Source organism: Mus caroli, chromosome 6 (genome assembly GCF_900094665.2).
Source record: "Mus caroli chromosome 6, CAROLI_EIJ_v1.1, whole genome shotgun sequence".
Taxonomy (NCBI): domain Eukaryota; kingdom Metazoa; phylum Chordata; class Mammalia; order Rodentia; family Muridae; genus Mus; species Mus caroli.
The window spans coordinates 144453488-144465182 of NC_034575.1; the positions used below are offsets into that span (position 1 = coordinate 144453488).

General features: G+C 42.1%; 1 protein-coding gene across 4 annotated transcripts in view; it reads left to right on the forward strand.

Annotated features, from left to right (window-relative positions):
• The window catches only part of Stk38l (serine/threonine kinase 38 like), a 56316-nt gene that overhangs the window by 1960 nt on the left and 42661 nt on the right, over positions 1-11695 (forward strand). For 2 of the 4 annotated variants that reach the window (XM_029478568.1, XM_029478569.1), the window contains exon 2: positions 710-822. The exons of the other annotated variants lie outside the window; for them this stretch is intronic. The gene's annotated coding sequence lies outside the window, so the exon portion shown is untranslated. The remainder of the gene's footprint in view (positions 1-709; positions 823-11695) is intronic. 4 annotated transcript variants of the gene reach the window in all.

Here is an 11695-nt window from a genome sequence, read left to right on the forward strand (position 1 = left end):
CAGGTTTATTCTCCTATCCTTTCTTCTTTGTTCCCCCAACAGTTTTTGTTCAAGTCCCAAGGAAGTATTTAGTGAGGCATGATCAGTGCTGCCATATACAGGTTACAGGGCACTTCAATCTCCAGGTAAAGGTTCTGCGGATTGGCAGGATCTTATTGTTTACAAGCATTGGAAGCAGGGATGAAGGGAGAGAAGGGCTAGTTGCCTGACTTACACAAATGCTGTGGTCTTTGTCCTGAGGGAGAGACATGTGACTCCACTTCCAGTAACTAGAATATAAAATTCCTACTGAAGCCAAGGAAGGAAGGGTCAGTTTTACCAGTCAACTGAAGGGTTTTGGGAGGAAAAGGCATCTGTGCAGATGATTTGGCTGACCTGGTTGATGGTAAGACTGTAAGAGAACACTTTATACAGGGCCTCTGCTGCCAAACCCTTCACTTATACATCTTGTTTACCAGAGGGAGTGTTTCTACCACTTCCGCCTTACTGAGGGAGTAAATGAGGTGTCAAAGTCAGGTAGACAGTAAGTAGTAGAGTTGCTTTGGCCTAGACACCCGTGGGTTTACACACTACCTCCCATTGTCATTCAGGAAGGTCTTGCTCAGGTCTAGTTGCAAAGAGTGGATTTTGGAAAATGCATCTAAATTTTGGGAATGCCAACGAAGTGAAAACCTAGGTAAATGAGTTGTGGTTTTTGTTTGTTTTTCAGACAGAGTTTCACTGTGTAGCTGTATAGTTCCAGGGTGTCCTGAAACTTAGTCCAGGCTGGCTGTAACTCACACAAATCCATTTGCTTCTGTCTCCACAGTGCTGGGACTAAAGGTATGCACCACCACACTCAGCAAAGGAAATATTATTTTTGGCATGTAAAATTTAGTCACTTTGAAAGTTGCTTTTGATGCTAATTAGTTGTAGCCATCAAGTAAGACCCATGTAGATTCAAAATGAGAAATTAGAACTACCCCTTCCCCGCTGCACCATTTCAATTGTTGTATTATATCTTGTGTAAAGGCTACTTGGCATTAGATATTGTTTGGATTGAATTATGAAGTTGAAATTGAGTTGATGTCAGTCTCTCAGACCTTTCAGTTTTTATTTCCATAAATAGCTATTCTGATAATGTCTGAAGCAAGGTTTGGAATAGAGTTTTGTACATGTGTAAAATGAGAGAAGTTCAGCCATGGATACTCAATATTGGAGTGTCATTTAATGTCTCTGAGAATGTGAAGTCACAGGTGTTAATATCAGACACTGTGCTTCATACAGGTCTGCTAGATAAATGGATGTTGAAAAAATAGTCTGTCAGGTTCTAGTTATGAATTTTCAGGCTTAATGTTTGGTACTGGTTAACTGAAAACTGGAGTCAGTAAATTCACTTAAACGTGTATATGGTGAGCATTGGTGGGGCCCTGCCTATCCTTACCAACCAACCATACTGTGAGATCTAGGCTCTTACCTTCTTCATCTTTGCTCAGATGATCTCTACTTGTTAAGGATCAGGGACCAGTCTCTCAGAGTGTAAAAAGTGCTCTCTCCTTGGCTGAATATGATAGGTTCTAGGATCCTTCTCTCTAAGTCAACAGTTTATGATTGATAAGCTTTAATGGGAAAAGTAGCAGCTGTCAGTATTTAAAGTTCATGAAATAAGACAAAGATAGTAAAAAGAAGATATCAGCATATCTTAAATCTCTGTTTCCACTTCTCATCCTGTTGGTTTCGGCATCTGCAATTCTCTGTCACATATGTGCAATAGCATCAGTTATTTGTACCTTTGACAGTTCCTTCCAGATCTGCAGCCCAAAATTTTGTAGATGCTTTTTAAGTTTGTTTTAATAGTTAAAAAGGTTTACAGCACCGGGAGTGGTGGCGCACGCCTTTAATCCCAGCACTTTTGAGGCAGAGGCAGAGGCAGGCAGATTTCTGAGTTTGAGGCCAGCCTGGTCTACACAGTGAGTTCCAGGACAGCCAGGGCTATACAGAGATACCCTGTCTCGGAAAACCAACAAAACAAAACCAAAAAGGTTTACAGCATTGCTTTTCAACCTTCCTAATGCTGTGACCCTTTAATACAGTTCCTCATGTTGTGGTGCCCCTCAACCTTAAAATTATTTTTGTTGCTATAACTGTAATTTTTTTGCTCCTGTTACCATTCATAATATAAATATCTAGTATGCAGGATATATGATATGCAACCCTTGTGAAGGGTCATTGGATTCCAAAAAAGGTCACAATCCACGGGTTGAGGACTCTGGCTTACAGGGTTCTCTTAAGTACAGGTTTGCTTTTGAAAGGTTCTTTATCCTAAGAGATATCATGTGTTCCATCAAAGGGAAAGCAAGCACCCTTCTTGGGGAATGGAAATTTGGAGAACATCTTTTTCCCATGTAGAATAGTTTTGTCTGTATTGAAAAGTACTGAGGCATGATACCTCCCTCCTAGAGGCCTCTGCACAGATCTTAGGGAAAACCTTGACTGTTACAGGTCATGTGGTGTTGTGACCATACACATTCATGTTGTATGAATCTAAACAAAACTCAAGCCTTGCTAGTAGCCTATGGGAACTTGTACTTGTTTGAAACTTAGCTCATGTATTTATTTTTTACGAATATTAGTTGTACAGAATAAGAAATCTCATAGTGACATTTTCATAGGATATGCAATGTACATTGACCCCACATCAACCTTCTATTGCCTGTTGTCACCTCACTTTTAAATTCCCGAGCCGGCTCCTGCCTTCCCGGTAGTGAATACTGGATGATTTGCCAACCCAAGTTGCTGTTGATTCTCTGTGCATACACACAGGTTCATTGTTTTCCTAGTCTTTGTTGGGTCTTATTCCGCATGTACAGTGTTTGCATTTATGCAAATCTCTGATGGAGTATACGAAGGTAGCACTTATTCTTATTACCATCCTCATTGTTTACTACCTTTGTATTTGATTCACAAAGCAAATTTATTCCCTCCTCTCCTGGTTTCTGGAGCATCTTTATTGTGGTTCCTGAGCTGGTGGAATTAATAATGTTTAGCCCCTCAGATCCACTGCAAATCAACACTTCCAATGAGAATCAAGATGGCAGCACCGGATGACTGCTAATTGCTGGTGCCATCAGTTTTTTGCATGCTAAATCACAGGCCCTTTGCTGTGGGTCATGGCTTTGATTGTCTTTATCAAAGTTTATAGATAGTTGAGTCTGGGCAGAGAAATGCTTGTAGACATTAACACTCACTTTCTTGGTATGGTTTCACAATCTGTTATACATGTGCGTGAGCTGCTGTGCCTGGTGCTTTTGTGACTTGGAATTTTGACTGTGGTTCTCTCAACAATTCTCAGTTGTCCAGTAGAAGCTGCTTTATATTGATCAAGCGTCATCTCCCAATTTGATTCATAGATTTGATTCAGAGCTGTTCTCTCCCTCTTACAGAGGCTTCACTCTGTTCTCACCAGGGATACATCTAATTTCTCAATAGCTGTTTAACTTATTACTTAATATATACTGGCACAGTCCTCACTAGCATAAATACATTGTATATAGATAATCTGATTGGATATCCAGGGGAGCTTTATGGATTATTATCTGAGGAAACTGGAGCTTAGAGAGCTAAGGTGACCTGTCCAGGTATATGGGGAGATAGAGGTAGAGTTTGATAGTGACCCTTAAGACCCAGAATTGCTCTCTCTCTATCTCCTGTTACTTTATTGCAAAAGCTTTTTTTTTTGCTGTCTGTTTATCCAGCTTCCAGTCTTATCTGACTTTTCATTTTTCCCTTCTACCTCTTGGATAATTCCCCTTAGGAGCTCTTTAGAGTTTTGCATGTCAAATATAAATTTTTCTGGGAAAAATGTACAACTGTGCGCAGGATTATAGCAAGGAGAGGCTTGCTCCTGGAGAAAACTTATTTTAAGACCACTAGTTGCATGTTGTGTTGTCTTACAGTTTTGTGAAGCACTTTTATACATTCTTAACTCATTCGTGGGTATGTAGTGATGACACCACTGTTAGATCCATACAGGGAGAGAAAGATTTAATTAATTTACCTGGAATCTTATAGAGAGAACCACCCTTAAACTTGAGTGCATGAGTTTAACCCAAGTATGTACATGGTAGTTGTCTCAATAGATTAAAAGCCACTATAGGCAGGGTGTTGAGAACTCTACAAACTTAGTTAATGAGACCTGGTTCTTGGCCTCAACAAATAAGCCAAGGTAAACAATACTGTCAACCATGTGATATAATTAAAACCAGTTAGAGTTGGCTAAATATTACAACACAGCATTTTCTTTTTTTTTCTTTTTTAAAGATTTATTTATTGATTATATGTAAGTACACTGTAGCTGTCTTCAGACACTCCAGAAGAGGGCGTCAGATCTCGTTACGGATGGTTGTAAGCCACCATGTGGTTGCTGGGATTTGAACTCCGGACCTTCGGAAGAGCAGTCGGGTGCTCTTACCCACTGAGCCATCTCACCAGCCCCAGCATTTTCTTTAACTGTGTCATAGTTTTGAGCCTTGGGCATTGTTCTTGAATTTGTCAAATCGTGAGGCTGGATTTCAGTTTTTCATTTTTAATCCTGAAACTCCCAGTCTTCGATTCTTAGTTAAGTTCCTCTCTGCTCATCCTGAGCTCAGCTGCTCTCTTCTGTGCTGAAGGAAGGGTAAGGCAGAACAGATAGAAATTAAATAAAAGAACAGAGGATCTGAGCCAGGCTTGGTGAACAAGAACAATCTCTCTCAATCTCAAATCCCCCACCATCCCCCTCTCACGTGTGCGCGCGAGTGTGTGTGTGTGTGTTTGAAATGTGTCTGCTTCCTAACTGCTGTAATTAAAGGTATGCTCTACTAGGCTTGGATATGAGGTACCTTACTTACAGTGCTAGTGTTATAGGAAATTCAGTATACACTTCATAGCATGGGAAGATGGATTCTTTGAGAGATCAGAGAACTTTTTAATGGTCTATTTTTGGAAATACCATCTTGTACCGGTATCTTGCTTCATGCCATTTAATTTATACCAGCCAGGAGCATTGTAGTTAAGCACTGGCCTGCTGACAGGCCTCCATATGGAAACTCCATGCAGTGTTGCCCTGTGGGGCTGGCTGTCCGGTGTTGTGGCAGGGGCTGGTCACCTGGTTTATAGTACTCAGAGTTGCCCTTTGCTGTGTTTGTACAACAGAGATCCATTTCATTCCTTTGGACACATCTTTCACATCTGGTGAGGAGATTCTCCATATGTCAGCCATTATCAAGCCAAACAGAAAAGACTTTTCCTCTTTCAGTGACTGGAGTGGAAAGATGTTAGTACTGACTGAGCTGCACATATTGCCCCATTGGTGTTCTTAATATGGGTTAGCACTCAAGGCGTGCCAGACTCCTGATGCATCTAAGGCAGGTAATTTTAATTCAGCTTCTTGCCCAGTTCTGTGTTAGGTACCTAGAAAAACTGACAGTATGATGTATTATCATTCTGTGTGGCTGGATTCTGACTTATAAGTGTTACTGTGAATATACAAATAACTGCAGTACAAACCCAGTGAAGCCGCTAGAGAGCAGAGGAAGTAGAGATTGCTAGTGGGCAGATTAGGAAAGTTTCTTGTGTGGACTCTATTGTGAGTTGACCATTTAAGAGTGAAGGCGCCGGGCGTGGTGGCGCACGCCTTTAATCCCAGCACTCGGGAGGCAGAGGCAGGCGGATTTCTGAGTTCGAGGCCAGCCTGGTCTACAGAGTGAGTTCCAGGACAGCCAAGGCTACACAGAGAAACCCTGCCTCGAAAAACCAAAAAAAAAAAAAAAAAAAAAAAAAAAAAAAAAGAGTGAAGGACATGCCAGGCAAAGGGATTAGCATAATTTGGGTGTGTCCCTATAACACCTGATAAGTTACATGCTAATTATGTGACTCTTTCGTCCAGTTTAATTTGAGGCTGTTGAGCTTGGAGAGAGATGGTTTTCAGCATCCCAGCCTTTGCTTCAACAGCCACACAGCTTGGTACATTTAATTAAAGCTGTGCGTTAGGAAGATTGCAGTGGTAGGAATACACAGCGGGCAATCTTAGAGAAGGGAGGCCAGAACTGGGAAGACCACTAACAGGATTGAACTATTCATGCGGTCATGTTGTTTTCAACTAAACAAGATGGGAGATACTGGAGTGGTGGGCATTGCCTTCCAGTTTAGACCTGGGGTGATCCTTTGTGCTGAGTGCCTGCCTGTGCTCCAGGTGCTGTAGGGCTAGAAAGTCATGGTGCTCCCCTCTCTGGGCAGGCAGCCAGGCATCAACTCTGTAATGGTATTTCTATGTGGGGCATTGCAGTAGGGCACTGCTGCAGAAGCAATGAGATGACAAAGAAAAGGAGCACCTGTTTAGGAACCACATGGTCTTTCCCAGGAAGGGGTTGTGTTTGAGCTGCCATTTGAAGGATAAGCAGTTCTTAAGGCCAACTAACAACAAGAAGACAACATTAAGTGATGTAACAGACTGAAACATTTGGGGGCCACAAGCCCTGCGTTGTTTTACTGTTGGGACCTGAGGCTAGGTAGGATAAATGAGCCTTTTATTTTCAGTGCTTTTTGGTGTTATTTTATCTGGCTTGAACACCCTGACCTTTTGAAAGTGCTTTTGTTTCCTCATATAGGCCTGCTGGAAGCATTTTTGCTTTTATTTTGTGAAATTAGATAGAGAAGGTGACAGGAAGGGAAGGGAAGAAAAGTCTATTGAATGCCTTTAATTACTGCAAGGCCCTACTCGGGTTCTTCTAGAGAAATTGTTGTAGCAAAGCATAGCTTCAAGTCCAGGTGTCCTGGGAAGTGGCATTCTGGTAGGAAATCAGCATTTGTCTTTCCTGTAAGGTTGATGAAACACTTTCTGTGGGATACCTTCAAGTACTGTCAGGCATTGTTGGCCCACCCTGCTGCTCAGTGTACTATGTTCTGATGCACATTCCACTATTGCAGCTAGAAGCTCATCAATGTACTTTCTGTGGTGTGGTTCTTCTGTGGACTTGGCCCAGGAAACAGATTTCTGCAGTTCTCTGAGAACAACTGAAAAGTTAATAGCAGACTGCAAGTAGGAAGTGGCCATTGTGTTTCCAGGACCAGGGTAGACAGCTGTGTTAGTTTTAGTACCATAACTGGGTATAATAAACATTTATGAGCAATAGGCAGGGCTAGGGGAAGTGAAAGACAAAAGGACAGAAGGAGAAGGCCTACAGAAGTGTGGAGGCCCTGGGTGGAGAGGGGCAAGTTCATATGCTTAGAAAAGACCAGGTGGTCTGGGGGGGGGGGAATGCATTATTTCAGAGGCAACGGGGAGAAGGGATGGAGTGAGAAACTGTGAGGTGGGGGCAGTGGCCAGAATGTAAATAAATAGGACGATGATGGTGATGATCATGTTGTTGTTAATGATAATAATAATAATAGACCTCTAACACCTGCCCAGGTGCTTTGGTTCAAGTTGAGAGTTAAGCTCAGGTTAACTGCTACAGTTGCTTCACAATGTCCTGGGGGTATTGTTAGGGCAAAGATGACAGTGTGATTTAACCCAGTATTTATAGATCCAATTTAAATGTATCTCTTAGAGACTCTCTAGTCTTGAGCAGAATGGGAAACAAAAAAAATCAACACTTTACATATTAATGAATATTGTAGCCATATTTCTGAAATGTAGAAGAAGGATTTAGGATATAATCTATAGTTTTTCTGACACTGGGCCATAAGAACTATTTTCTGATATACCCTTTCCTATACTTTGTGGATAATTGCTATGTTCTCTTCTTTCCTTTTGTATAGGGCCCTAGTCGGGTAAAGGTGAAGGGAAGACAAACCAGGAGTGTTTGTGTGAGATAGCAATTTTAAAAGATTCACTTCTAGCTTATGTGTGTGAGTATTTGCCTTGTATGTCTGTGCACTGTTTGTGTACAGTACCCTTGAATGACAGAAGAGGGCACTGGATCCCTGGAAACTGGAGTTAGTCTGCATGTGGGTTCTGGGAACTGATCCCGGGAACTGATCCCAGGTCCTCTGAAAGAGCAGTCAGTGCTCTTAAGTGCTGAGCCATCAAGATCCAAAATGAAGTCATGGTGTAGGAATAACACTAGAATGAATTAAATGGAGAGAAATTAGCCTTAACATTAGTAATCCATGGGTGTGATGATCTAGAGGTTCCCAGGTTTAACCAAAACTGAGAAGAATGTCTGCACGGAGGCTATAAAGAATTATATGTTTTTATTGAGGGGGGCACATTGATGTTCTGTAGAAACCAGAGGATAATTTGTGGATGTTGGTTCTGACTCACCTACACCTCCTAGGGATCCAATTTGGGTTGTCAGGCTTGGCAGCAGGTGCCTTCAGCAACCAAGTCAGCTCATTGGCCCTTCTGTGCCCTTTCCCCGTCTTTGTGGGTAATCCTGTGTTCTCTGCTTAGGTTTCTCCTCTCTAAAGGACACCTTCCATGTCCTCTTCCTTTCAGGCAGTTAGGTGCTGCTTCTTGGCTTTCTTAAGTGTCTTTATACATGTGCTTTCTGTGGTGTTTTCCATCCTAAAGCAGTTGTAGATAACATGCTAGTCCTTTACCTACTGTGCATCAGGCATGGAACTGAATCATTTCCTGTGTAACTTGGTCTGTTCTTACCACAGAATTAAGTAATTTCTTAGAGCAAAAGGAGTGTTTGATGATGACTATCTTATGCCCTCTGTTAAAAGTGAAACATTTTTATTTCATCATTCAAATATGGGTTCTGCATATTTTACCTTCCTTGCCACTCCTCTCTGTATCTTTATTTTGTCAGTTTTTTTTTTTTTTTTTTGGTTTTTCGAGACAGGGTTTCTCTGTGTAGCCCTGGCTGTCCTGGCACTCACTTTGTAGACCAGGCTGGCCTCGANCCTGGCACTCACTTTGTAGACCAGGCTGGCCTCGAACTCAGAAATCCGCCTGCCTCTGCCTCCCGAGTGCTGGGATTAAAGGCGTGCGCCACCATGCCCGGCTTTATTTTGTCAGTTTTTGATTGGCGTTTTCATAAGGAAGGCAAAATCACAGATGTTTAGAACATGACTCTCACCTTTCTAGATTTGTGCCTGTGAAGATTTTGTTTTGAGTCTAGAAGTCATCAGGTTTGGGGAATTTGTTTAATTTGCCAAGTTATTGAGAACCTGATGTATAAACAGGATTGCTAGTTAGCAACTCTGTTCATAAGCTCTTGAGTAGAGTGAAGCTGAGGTCAGCATACTGCCCCCTATAGGGGGATTTCCTTGGGAACTGACAGTCTAATCAAGTGGGCAATCTCAATAGGGAGTCACTAAGCCAAGATAACCTGTTGTGGTTGGTCTCCTTGTAAAGACACTGGCTTGCCTCACTCTTACTGTGTGCAGTGCACTTGTTCCTCAGACAGACTGCAGGGTTCAGAGTAAAACGTTGCTTGTTAACTCTTGTTTCCTCACCCCAGACTGACAGTTCTCTGTTGTCTTAGTTTCTGTCCTATGGCTGCAATAAAATACCATGACCAAGGGAACTTACCGAAGAGTTTAATTGGACTTACAGTTTCTGAAGGTTAGTTTATCATGGTAGAACAAAGGCATCATGGCAGACATCTGGAGCAGCAGCTGAGAGCTCACATCCCAATCTGCAAGCAGGAAGCAGCAACAGTGCTTCAGGGATGGTGGGAGGCTTTTGAAACCTCAAACCTGTCCCCAGTGACTTACCTCCTTCAACAGGGACACACCTCCTAATCCTCCCCATACAGTTCCACCAGCTGGGGACCAAACATTCAAGTGATCTCATCCAACCACCCCCTCTATTAACATGGTCTTTTCTTCAGCAGGGTTTCTGTTTTTACATTCCAGTCTTGCCTCTCAGAAATTGCATCTTTCTCAGTGCAGGTCCCACAGCCACATCTTAGAATTACTTGCTGTTGATGACTGGTTTCACCCACTCCTTATGGTCCAAGTGGGTGTTAACTAAATTTTTAAGACATGAGAACACTTATTCTATGTATGCCTGACTATGGGGGCTGGCAGAGTGGTGAATACTTCCTCAAGTGTAAATTGACCTATAACAATGTGGTTTCCAGGTGTGAACTTTGTAGATGTAGTATGGAAAGGTTGGACACATACTAGGTATGATACTCACTTTCCTTATTTCTGCCTGAGGTTTAAGAATGTGGAAATTTGTGTATCAGGGTAGCCGTCTCACACTTAACATTTGCTTTTCTTTGCATGTGTGTGTACAGGCTTGTGTAGGTGAGTGTGTGTGTGTGTGTGTAGACCCTGGTTTTCCCTAAACCTGTAACTCACCAGGTCAGCTGTCCTGGCTTGCCTCCTCTAGAAATCTGTCTATCTGCCTCCCCATGATACATGTGTATGCCACCATGACCCAAACTCAGGCCCCTTATACTAATTCAGCAGGCACTTTATAAATCTTCCCAGTCCTGCATTTGATTAAAAACTTTTAACTCAAATATAATTTGTATTTTCTGTATTAAATTTAAGTTAATCTTCTGTTAAATTGCTTGAATTTTGATGCTGGTTTCCTACTTTGGCTTTATTCTTCCCAGATTTTGGTGAGTTGCCCACAATTACTTAGTAAGGATGTTGTCTAAAATTCTTTCCCAGTTTACTGGTAGTGGTAAGTCAAGTGAGTCTTGCAAAATTTATGAACAATTTTAAGTTTGTCTAGTTTGTTTTTGTAACATAGGGTCTCACTATGTAGCCTAAGTTGGCTTTGAGCTGGCCTTTCTTGTGTCTTGGTCTCAGTACCAAGTACTAGGATGGTGTACCAGGATGGCGACAGGTATTCACCATCAAGTTTACCTTGCATTGAGCCATTGTGTTTAATCAGTCTCCAAATATATCTAATTCTGAGCGCATTTCCCTATCCTGTAGTGGAATGCAACTTGTAAAATCCATCCAGGGAAGTCGTAGAGGTTTGTTTGTCCCAGATCTTTGCTGTCAAGAGAAACGGCAGCATGGTAGTAAGTACCCTCCTCTCCCAGAATTCCAATTCATCCTTTCCTACCTCCTGTAAACTCCCATAGTGAGATCTTCCCCACGACTGTCCATGCTTTTTGGATGTGTCTCTGAGCACCTAGGCTTTGCATCTCCCCTCCCCCCCATTGAACCATAAGAACCCTTCATATCAATGACCTGTATCCCAGGAGCAGTGCTGGCACACAGTGATGCTTGGTGCTTGTTTGGGCTAATTAATCAAAGCCAGTTTCACTTGAGTTCTATTCTTGAGAGCTCCTAAACATGACTCACACTCCCTTAGCATCTCAAGCAGGATTGACTTTGCTTTGTTCTGAACATTTTGTAATTTGTGTTCCCTGATTTGTTTCATATTCCTGTTTCTAGCTAGCATACCAAATTTCAGAATTCTGTGCTTAATTGCCCTCCATTCAGTCAGCTCACTTCCTCCCAGTGGTCACGTTCATATCTATAATATTTCTTTCACTATATGAGACATAATGGACTATTTTTAGCAAGGCACTCCTATATGTCTTGTTTTTGCTGTGGGAGAATTCTAGCAGATATCCTCAAAGTCGAGGTCCTTGTAACCTCAGCTCATTTCTGCATCAGCTCCTGTCTCTAGAGTATCAGTGCCTTTGATGCCTCTGCTCTCCTGCCATTGCTGCATCCAATCCAGAGCCCTGCCTCACCCTCCTTCTCTGTGATGCTTGCTGGTGAAGGGTCAAGTGCTTTCTTTTTTTTTTTT